Genomic DNA, 11,313 nt, shown 5'->3' with positions numbered 1-11,313 from the left:
CGGTCTGCTACTGTGAAAATACTACCCAGGGAGTAAAATGAAGGTACTCATGAGCATCAAAGATCAGGATTAATGACAAATTCTGAACTATAATTATTGTATGCGTATATAATATTTTAATTGCCTTTGTTACGACTGCTGCCCCGCGATTGCCCAGGGAAACCAGAGTAAGCCTTGTCCTGAACATTGGCGCCTCTCTTTCTCAATTCAATTCAAGGTGCTTTATCAGACCGGGGGGTACAATCGGTGTTGCCAAAGCAAATACAAATAATGAAGTTCACATCAAACAAAACAAAAAATAAAAGTAAAATTAAATCTACAGACATATCTTAAAATATTGACATATACTGTAGACAGATGGAACATTATTGGGAGACAGACTCACTGTTCCTCAGAGTTTCTCTCTCTCACTATTACATTACTGCTCAAGCGACCCCTCCAGACCTCAGCAACAACCTCTGAGCTTTGGAGTTAAAACGGTCACAAACCTTATCTAAAATCTGAAAGAGACACTTCTCAGTCACCTAAAACTGTCACGATATCAAACATACCTTCAAGGATGAGAGAAAGACTAATTCACAGTAACTCAAATCTGGATTTATAAATAACCTACACAAATTAGTCTCCTGAATCTAATTCTTATAAAAATCTAAAGACAGAACAGTCATGAAATCATTAAAACACATCAAGATGTCAATATAACATTGACAGTAGGCCAGCGACATCTTTTCAGGTGCTGCAGTACTCATTCAGGCAGGGTAGAAAGCTTTCTCCAACCAGCAGGGGTTAAACACGTAGTTTCCTCCACAGCTCTCGTCCTTGTTGGGCTCATACACTGCCGGGCTTAGTATGGTAGGTGTATCCAGGAGCACTGTGGCATACAGTACATTCAAGACACACTTTCAGTTCCTCCTCCTCCAGGTCTGTAAGGTTGAATGTTTTGTGTCATCTGTGCTTTATACAGCAGTACTTCTTCTTTTTCACAGCCTTAGTAACAGACTGTCCTGGGGTCAGCTGCTTTGGTTGCTCTTCTCCACTTGTCTCTGTCGAGCACATCTTCCTCACTCATTTCACATGCCTCCATATCTTTTCTCACACAATCTATCCATCTCTTTCTAGGCCTGCCTCTTCCTCTGTTACCTTCCACTTCAAATTCCATTACCCTCTTTGTTACTTCCTCAACATCCCTCCTCATGGTATGTCCATACCACCGTAACCTCGCCTCTCGCATCTTCTCAACCACATCCACCACCCTACATCGTCTACGGATTTCTTCATTTCTGATCTTATCCTTCATTGAAATCTGCAGAATCCATCTCAGCATCCTCATTTCAGTTCTTCTCATCATGTTCTCTTCCCTCTTTCCAACTGCCAAGCATTCAGCTCCATATAGTAGTACAGGTCTAATCACAGTCTTGTACATTTTGCGCTTTAACTTTCTAGGAATTTTCCTGTCACAGATTATTCCAGTTATTTCTCTCCACTTGTTCCATCCAGCTTTCACTCTTTGTTTTACTGCCACCAGTGTTTCTCCTCCCTTTACCAGTTTTGATCCAAGGTATTTAAAGCCATCAACTTGTTTCAGTTTTCCTCCATTTGTCTCCTCAACATTGGTCATAGTATCTCCTCTTCTCTCCATTACCATTATTTCAGATTTTTCTGCATTCATTTTCGGTCCACCCTATTTCCAGACTCCTCTGCCATTTGAACACTTTCTCCTGTAGTTCTACTTCTGAATCTGCCATCAGTGCCACATCATCAGCAAAGATGAGTTCCCAAGGCACTTCTGTTCTTACCTCCTCTGTCAGTGTGCCAATAATGTTGATGAAAAGGAAAGGACTTAGTGCTGACCCTTGGTGTACTCCAACTGTGATTTCAAACTCTTTTGTCTCTCCCCGTTGTGTTATCATCTTCGTAGTTGCATCTCTATAGGTTGCTTGAACTAACAAAGAAAACAAACAGCAATGGTACCAATGATGATGACAAGAATGTACTGAGAGATTGTGCGTTACCTGTAGGAAAAGAAAAGATATCACCTCATGAAGCTTAGAAATAGTACAACTGTGAAGAAACAAAAAACACTAATGTTGAAACAATACAATGTTGTATGAAACTCTCTATTATCAGAAAGCAGTTTACCCTTTGTAAGGGTTGCAGCAACCCAGAGCCTATCCCGGTCGAACAGGAAACAAGGCGAGACTAATTCCTGGACCGGACACAGGCTGCAATTTATAGTAAAAAACAATAATCTCCTCCACACTAAGTGAGGTTGCCAACAAAGTGGCACGTGCTTTTTCCTATATTTCGTTCATCTCATGCATTGCCTTTTCCAGGTCAGAGGTCAGATCATTACTGACCACGTGTTGTTGGCCTTGTGCTTATCCATGTTAAATGTCATTTGCTAGGTGTTTGCCTAGATCTTAAGAGTGTCTAGGGTCTTTGGTATTGCTTGTGCTGCTGACATTGTATTTGCATATGTTTGCATTACCTATGAATGCATCAAGACTACACCAGAGACTAGATCCTTGGCACAGATTAGGAAAAGAAGCAATGCAAGAACCGATACCTGTCGTACCCCACTAACAGTCTCACTCCAGTCTTGGTTAACAACTGTTTTCAAGGTGGTGACCAGGTGCAAATGAAACAGTGACACTAAACCATGCAGGAATCATACATTAGAGGACTGGAACTGCCTTCGTCTGAATTAGATATTGCCGACTTCTTAACACACCTACTGTACCTGAAACTGTGCTCAATTTAGTCCAATGCCCAGGGTTCTTAAGGTAGGATTATGACACTTACTATGTTAAAGTACAAACAGAATTAACGGCAGGTTAAAGAAATACATTTACATACAGTATATGCTAAATGGAAGAAGTGTTAGTGGGGCCAGCAGGGGGCGCTCACCCTGCGGTCCATGTGGGTCCTAATGCCCCAGTATAGTGACGGGGACACTATACTGTAAACAGGTGCCGTCCTTCGGATGAGACGTAAAACCGAAGTCCTGACTCTCTGTGGTCATTAAAAATCCCAGGGCATTTCTCGAAAAGAGTAGGGGTGTAACCCCGGCGTCCTGGCCAAATTTCCCATTGGCCCTTACCAATCATGGCCTCCTAATAATCCCCATCTATGAATTGGTTTCATTACTCTGCTCTCCTCCCCACTAATAGCTGATGTGTGGTGAGCATTCTGGCGCACTATGGCTGCCGTCGCATCATCCAGGTGGGGCTGCACATTGGTGGTGGTGGAGAGGAGTCCCCATTACCTGTAAAGCGCTTTGAGTGGAGTGTCCAGAAAAGCACTATACAAGTGTAAGCAATTATTATTATTATTATTATTATTATTAATATAAATTAAGATGATGATAATAATTCAGAAGACTTACTTTTAACATCCACATTGCACGCCCAGACAACTTCCTTGTCCAAGTTCCTCGCCATGTACAAGCCAGTGTCACTGACCGTTAAATCATTCAACCAGAACTCTGCAGTAGATGAATTGTATCCACAACGGTCAGTAAATCGACCAGTACAGTCTGATGTGTTATGATCTACAGTCATTACAAGAACATCTGTCTCTGTTCCCGGGCATCTCAAACGCAGCCTTAAGAGATGCACTGTGTTTTTGAGAGTGTGTCTCAGAGTTTCCCCTTGCATGAGGACAACACCTGTGGAAGAGGAGAAAAACTCAGGAAAAATTGTAACTACTATATGGTTGAAAAGAGCTGACATTTTACAGAATGTTTTTTATACTAGCTGATGAAACAAACCAACACTAATGTAGACAACAACTCAAATAGTCAATGTAATTCTAACTGCAGTCAAGATTGAGTCAGATAAGAAGAGATCACTGAAACTGTACACATACAAATTGCAATGGCTGCAATGATAGGTGAACAGAAAGAAAGAAACGAATGCAGTGATTCAACGACAGCATGTACAGTATATACACAAGATAACACAATACATAGGTTCCCTGGTGTCTTTCCTTACTCCCCCATCCTCAATGAGAAAGTCACCTATCCTGGTGAGGGGTGTTACAAAGCCGGAGTCAATCCTGAAAGCTCAGGGCATAAAGCACGGAGAGCACATGACATGAGTCTCATTTTCAACATTACCCTGTCGGTCTTGCCTGGCACAGGTTCCATTAAAGTGGCCAGCAATCCAAACAGAAAAATGTAAAAAAAAAAACGACTGCACAGCCCTCGCCCAACAATATAATTCAATACAAGCTTAACATAAATGACGAACTCGGTGCAGATGACATTAACCACAACCTGAACATACTGTACATTTCAAACTGAAATCAAAGAGGGAGAGTTCCCTGCTGTTCATGTGACTTACCTTCCACGCTGACATATCCGGTCCAAACAACTTCATCGCTTGAGTTTCGGAGCAGAAGATGGCCAGTGTCGGCAGCTGTCAGATTCAGCAGTCGCAGCTCTGAGGTACTCGAGTTCAATTCACAGCGGTCTTCAAACTGCCCCACGCAAGTCACCTGGTTATCGACTAAAGTCACAACAAGGCTCTCCTCTTTCTCTTCAGGTCTCCTCCATGTCAGCTGCGAGTTGGGATCGATTCTCGGCAGAACCTGTTGCAGAGTATCTCCAGGCTTTTTAAAAAACACACCTGGGAAAAAAACAACAACACCACAAAATGACAAAATGGTTTGAGTACACTAAGGCAAAGGGAGAGGAGAGGCATTTCCTCACAACTGGCAGCCCACTGAAGCTCAGCAGGTGTGAGCCTGGCCAGTACCTGGATGGAAGACCTTCTGGGAAAAACTAAGGTTGCTGCTGGAAGAGGTGTTAGTGGGACCAGCAGGGGGCGCTCACCCTGTGGTCTGTGTGGGTCCTAATGCCCCAGTGTAGTGACAAGGACACTATACTGTAAAAAGGCGCCATCCTTTGAATGAGACGTAAAACCCAGGTCCTGACTCTCTGTGGTAATTAAAAAAATCCCAGGGTGTCTCTTGAAAAGGTGTAAACCTGGTGTCCTGGCCAAATTTCCCATTGGCCCTTAGCAATCATGGCCTCCTAATAATCCCCATCTATGAATTGGCTTCATTACTCCGTTCTCCTTCCCATTGATAGCTGATGTGTGGTGAGGATTCTGGCGCACTATGGCTGCCGTCGCATCATCCAGGTGGGGCTGCACATTGGTGGTGGTGGAGGGGATCCCCATTACCTGTAAAGTGCTTTGAGTGGAGTGTCCAGAAAAAGCACTATATAAGTGTAAGCAATTCTTAACACCTAAGAAACAGAATTTAATAAACAGGGAATTCTACAAGTGATAAGAAGCCCTCTACATAATAAGTAAGATTCGCCTACATATTTCAGTATTCAGAAGTCATAGAACCCAATTTTATGAACTAGTTGACATTAAATGCGTCAATCCTGAAATACGCGCTAAACTCAACGCTAGGACAGTCACTTTCAACACAAGTACAAAAAAAATCCAGATCTGACCTCAGAAAAGCCATCAAAAGAGGTAAATACAACTATAGAGAGAAACTGGATCATACTATCACGATGACCGAGACACCCGGAATATGGGAAACGGAATTCGCACCATCACAGACTACAAAAAGCAACCCAGCAATACGACACAAAGCGTCTTTCTCTCCGCTGAACTAAACTCACTCTATGGTCGGTTCGAAGTCCCTAACAGACGCAGCTAAGAAAATCCCAGTAAACCAGGAGAGATACTCACTGTCTCCAGACAGTGGGTATCTCTCCTCTTTCTCTTACTCAATACCCAGTCCCCTCCTGCTTCAGGAAAACCACATTCTTCCGATCCGCAAGAAAACCAGAGTTAGCCGTCTGAATGACACATTTTTGCATTTGTAAATGCAAAAATGTGTCAGCCTCAATGCTTAATGCTTAGGCATTTTTGTAAATGCAAAAACGTGTCAGCCTCAATGCTTAAGCGGGTATTAGGATGTCGGAATTTCAAGCACCAATCGAAACGCAACATTAACAATACGATAAGGCGTTCGCTTTCTTTGATTTATATTTGAGCAGTGCTCTGTGGTTCACAGTGAAGTTGAGCTGTGAGCACCTGCAGTCAATCAATCATGTTTTATGTATCAAGTGCACAACAATGTGCACAACATAAGTGCTGCGTTCTCCCCTAAATTTAACGTATTAAAAAAGCACACCTTTCATCGATTGATGAATTTACCAGTTACACCAGAGTTAGTTTAGGTTGAATTATTTCAGATCACTAAATGAATTGACGGCGAGATTCTTAGCAGATCCGTAGCGAGTTTTTTTTTTATTTTCCTCCTTGCACAGTTCATACCATTTCGAAGATGTTGATATGATAGTGTAAAACTTACAAAATGAAACGTTTTATGAAACAAGACCGTAAAGAAATAACTAAACGCCGCGAGACCGACGTTGCCGTAAGAAAAGTAAAAAAAGACGAGCTACTACTCACCGTATTCTCCACTGTCGCCTTTCACAAACTTCATTGTCATTTAGTAGAAATAACAGAAAGGTCCACATTCTGTGGTGTTGCTACAGTACTATCGACTTCCAAGTGGCTTTATTACTAACTAACTTCCTGCTCCTTTTTGAACGGCGACGCGACAGTGATAACTGTCACCGTCACCGTGATAGCGTTACGTTACTTTGACATCCGGTCGGCTTTTTAAATACCTGGGGTAAAGAGCCTTTACTTAACTGGTACCATTCTTTACCCCTCTGCTCCTACTATACTTAAAAAATTAAACGTTTTATGAAACAAGACCATTTTCACAAGTCTGTTTCCCTTGCGAAGACACGGACATACGAAGACTCGTGCATGGTCACAAAAATGGCATAAAAACGGCAAAGTGGAGGCTGTGAAAACATTCACAATGTACTTTTTACATAAAGCAAATGTTCTCGCAACTCTAGGAGGTTTCGTGAAAACGCTACATGTGTGCCAAAATCGTTTGCGCTAACTTTACCGCGGTCTGTCCTGCATTGCAGAGAAGTAGGGGATTTGACGAATAGCGGGCTATTTACTCACCGTCTTCTCCACTGCCTCCTTTCACAAACTTCATTATGTCGTGTAGTAGAATTTTTTATTTACTATAAAACGATTCTCAGCATAAAAACAGCGGTGAGAAGTGCCCGGTTTCTGCTGTCACCGGTTTTGTCATTTTGTGAAGTCCAAGAAAACTAGGATTTCGCGGGACCAGGTAAGAGCCGGAACGGCGGAGTAAGACTCTGGGGAAATTGAATTGCTCAAAGCAGATTTGTCCCAGTATTTAAAAAACGTGACACAAAATCATTTCACTTTTTCAAGATACGTACTTAGACAAAGGAGGCTGTCTATTTGAATGAAAGACGTTTTCACCGCCCGACCTACCTTCACCCGTGCTCGAAGCTGCCGTCTGGAAGCCTAGGGATAGGGCACACAGCAGCAGGCAGAGCTCCACAGCGGTCTTCATTTCGCGACGATTATCTAGTCCCTGGGTAGCCGGTCCCAGTTTAATCTGCTTTGTGAAATTTAAAATGTTGCTGTAGAGGTTTCTTTTCTCTTTTCAGAATGCTGCAGCTACCGGCAGGCGTATCGCTGCGGGGCAAAATACTCCGCAGATACACCGAAGTAAAGCGAGACGCACCGTAACACCTACTGCGTGTGTGAAATAAAAAGACTTGAGGACAAGCGACTCACTAGAGACTAGAGCCCCTCCCACCAGAGGCAAACTTAATTTTGTTCCGCTTAGGCTCTGGGCTTTGTGGCAAGTAACCAAACCTTCTGTATATATATATATTAAACGTATAAAGAATTTACAAATACAACTACAACCAGTGGATCAAAAAACAGATACAAGAGAAAAAACATTTAACCGCCAGAGGTAATGAAGTAACTTATGTGATCAAATTGTATTTTTTACATATATCATATGTTTTCCTTGCTTTATTATTTCTCATTTTTTTTTATAGAATTGAAATAGTGTTTCAGCTCCTCCTCAAAGTTTTAAAAAGGGGAGTATCATTAAACCATTTTGATTTATGGATGTGAAATTTACCCAGAATGACTAATAAATTGACTAGAAATAAATGCTCTTTTTCCACATTTTCTATTAAACATTATACAATCAAATATCAAAATCCTTAAATCTAAAAAACACCTTTAACTGCCTGCAAACAAAACTCTGCATGTCTGTCCAAAACAACTTCACAAACCTCCACCTCACAAATAAATGCACCAAAGATTCCCTTTCAGCCCGACAAAAAACACACAGATCATCCTGCTCATGCTTAAATGTAGAGAGCACTCATTTAACTGGATATAACTTCTGAACAATTTTAAACAATATCCCTTTAACTTTATTTGTAATACGATATCAGGAGTTGTCCAAACTAACTTCCAGTTTATATTTTCAAACATTGCATTCCAAAAAGATAAACAAGAAGGGATAAGATGGGGTTTACAAAGATTCTGTCACGACCACCAGGCAGTCAAGACCAACTCGTAAGCGAGCTAATCAGCCCCAGCAGCGGGCGATTATTAACAAACGCCGCCGCACGAGTTAAACCACCTGCTCACACTCACCGTGCGGTGCGCAGTGCTACTTATACCATCTTCACCGGCTTCCCGCTGCTCGGTATTGAGTCTACTACTTGAGAGCTCTACCTGGCGGTTCCCTCCCGATTCGCCTTTCGCCTTTCGCCTTTCGCCTTTCGCCTTTCGCCTTTCGCCTTTCGCCTTTCGCCTTTCGCCTTTCGCCTTTCGCCTTTCGCCTTTCGCCTTTCCTTGCATCTTCCCACCAGGGATTCCTAACAGAATACCGACCCAACAGATGGATCCCGCGGACGCACAAGCCTTTGGTTCACTTTTCAATCGCCATTCCCAAACTCTCACCCAGCTTCAATCCACATTCTCTCCAACCACGTCGCTAGCCTTCCGCCTTCCCCTGTCCCTTCGCCTCCAGCCCAGCCCACTTCCGTAAGCTCACCGTTTGTTCTCCCGGAAAGATATGACGGCAACACCGCGGGCTGTAGGGGTTTTATTGCGCAATGCTCCTTGGCTTTCCAGTTGCATCCTGAGCACTTCCTTTTTTTTTCTCCCCGGGAACAGATCGGTTACACCCTTTCCTTGATCACTGGTAAGGCTCTGGACTGGGCAGCTGTGGTGCTTGCTAGGGGAGATTTTCAGTTTGCTGATTTCCAGCTTTTTGCAGACCGGCTCCAGGCACGTTTTTCTCCAGTCAACTCATCTCCGGCTCGCCTCGCTTCGTCAGGTTGATGGATCTCTGAATGATTATGTGGCTGAATTCCAAGCCCTCGCCACGGAGTCTGACTGGAACCCTGAAGCCCTGATTTGCCTTTTTTCTAAGGGTCTCTCTGAAGATCTAAAGGACCACCTGGTGCTCTTGCCACTTCACAACCGCTCTCTCGAATCGGCAATCGCTCAGGTGGTTGAACTGGACACCCGCATTCGGCTGCGGAGAGCAGAGACTCATGATGGAAGCAGTCCGGGCCGTCCTGAAGGTACTACCCCCACGGTGCCCACTCTGCATCATGCACCCCTTTCCTCGGAGGAAAAGGAAAGGCGCTGTCAGGAGGGACTGTCTCTATTGCTCTGCACCTGATCACCTCTCTGCTTGTCCCTTGAGACCCCCGTATCCTTCTCGAACCCTTCCGCAGCCTACTGTTAGTCAGTAGTACCGTTTTTTCTCAAACCTCGTCTGGCCCTTTATTCCCAGCTGAAATTTCTTGGACTGACTTACACCTTCCCCTTTTGGTTTCTGTTGACTCGGGGGGCATTCCCCTGGCTCCGGTCTCACCCCCGATCTGTATTCAAGCTCTGGATGGACCCCTGATTGCACCTGGACGGATTACCTGGCAAACCGTCCCTCTCTCTCTAACAGTTGGTGCTACTCATGTTGAGGAAATTTCACTCCTTCTCCTGGACTCGCCTGCCTACCCGGTAATCCTGGGTCTTCCCTGGCTCAAGAAGCACGATCCCCACATCTCCTGGGACAAGAACGAGCTCATTGCCTGGAGCCAATCCTGTCATGTCAGCCAGTTAAGGTTGCTGCTGCAGTAACCTCTAGGGAGGAGCACTCTACCATCCCGCCCCAATACAGGCATCTGAAACAAGCCTTTGATAAGCAGAAGGCTCTTTTGCTTCCACCTCACCGTACCTGTGACTGTGCTATAGAGTTGCTCCCAGCCAAAGGACGGATCTACCCTCTCACTCAGGCAGAGAATCAGGCTTTGCAAGATTATATTAAGGAGGCTCTGGAGTCAGGATTCATTCGTCCCTCCTCTTCTCCAGCCTGTGCGGGTTTCTTCTGTATTGGAAAGAAGGATGGCTCCTTGCGGCCGTGTATTGATTGCAGAGGACTGAACTCCATTACGGTCAAACATCGTTACCCCCTGCCTTTAATTCCAGCCACTTTGGAGTCTGTACGGGGAGCCTCCATCTTCTCGAAGTTAAATCTACGGGGGGCTTACAACCTAATCAGGATACGTGAAGGGGATGAGTGGAAGACGGCCTTTATGACCACCCATGGACATTATGAATATCAGGTGATGCCTTTTGGTCTTGTTAATGCCCCGGCGGTCTTCCAGTCATTCATGAATGACATTTTTAGGGACATTATTGGGGAATTTTATTTTGGTTTACCTGGATGATATCCTCATCTCTTCTGCCAACCCTAGGGATCATGTCCACCACGTCCAGGAGGTCCTGACTAGACTCATTAACAACAAACTCTCCGCCAAGCTTGAGAAGTGCGTTTTTCACGCCTCTAAAATTCACTTTCTGAGTTACATCATTTCCCCCCCTTGGTGTAGAGATGGATTCTGCCGAGGTGGCAGCCATCAATGACTGGCCAGCCCCTCGTAACTTAAAGCAAATTCAACGTTTTCTAGGTTTTGCCAACTTCTATAGACGTTTCATCCGGAACTTTAGCTCCGTCGTGGCGCCTATCACAGCACTAACCCGCAATCGACCAGGCTTGGGTAAATGGAACCCGGAGGCTAACTTTGCTTTTTTACGCTTAAAACAACTCTTCAGTTCGGCGCCACTTCTACGACACCCGGATCCCTCTCAGCCATTCATTGTGGAGGTTGACGTCTCAGCCTAGGGGGTTGGGGCAGTCCTCTCCCAGCGCCACAGGGATAAGCACATTCCACATCCCTGTGCCTCCTTTTCGAGGAAGCTCTCCCCTGCCGAGGTTAATTATGATGTCGGTAATCGTGAACTCCTAGCTATCAAGCTGGCCCTGGAGGAATGGAGACACTGGTTGGAGGGGGCTCATCACCCCTTTGTCATTATCACGGACCATAAGAACCTGGCCTACATT

The 11,313-nt window shown here is 44.4% G+C and overlaps 1 long non-coding RNA gene across 1 annotated transcript; it reads right to left on the bottom strand.

The window, feature by feature from the left end:
- Positions 1 to 323: 323 nt before the first annotated feature.
- On the bottom strand, positions 324 to 7,694 carry LOC138241297 (uncharacterized). The gene is made up of 4 exons (XR_011190525.1): positions 7,359 to 7,694; positions 4,344 to 4,628; positions 3,386 to 3,667; positions 324 to 2,012 (listed from the first exon to the last, which is right to left on the bottom strand). It is a non-coding gene; the product is annotated as an uncharacterized lncRNA (long non-coding RNA).
- Between the last annotated feature and the right edge of the window lie 3,619 nt (positions 7,695 to 11,313).

The sequence above is a fragment of the Lepisosteus oculatus genome, chromosome 1, assembly GCF_040954835.1.
Source record: "Lepisosteus oculatus isolate fLepOcu1 chromosome 1, fLepOcu1.hap2, whole genome shotgun sequence".
Taxonomy (NCBI): domain Eukaryota; kingdom Metazoa; phylum Chordata; class Actinopteri; order Semionotiformes; family Lepisosteidae; genus Lepisosteus; species Lepisosteus oculatus.
This window is presented reverse-complemented; position numbering and strand designations above follow the sequence as displayed.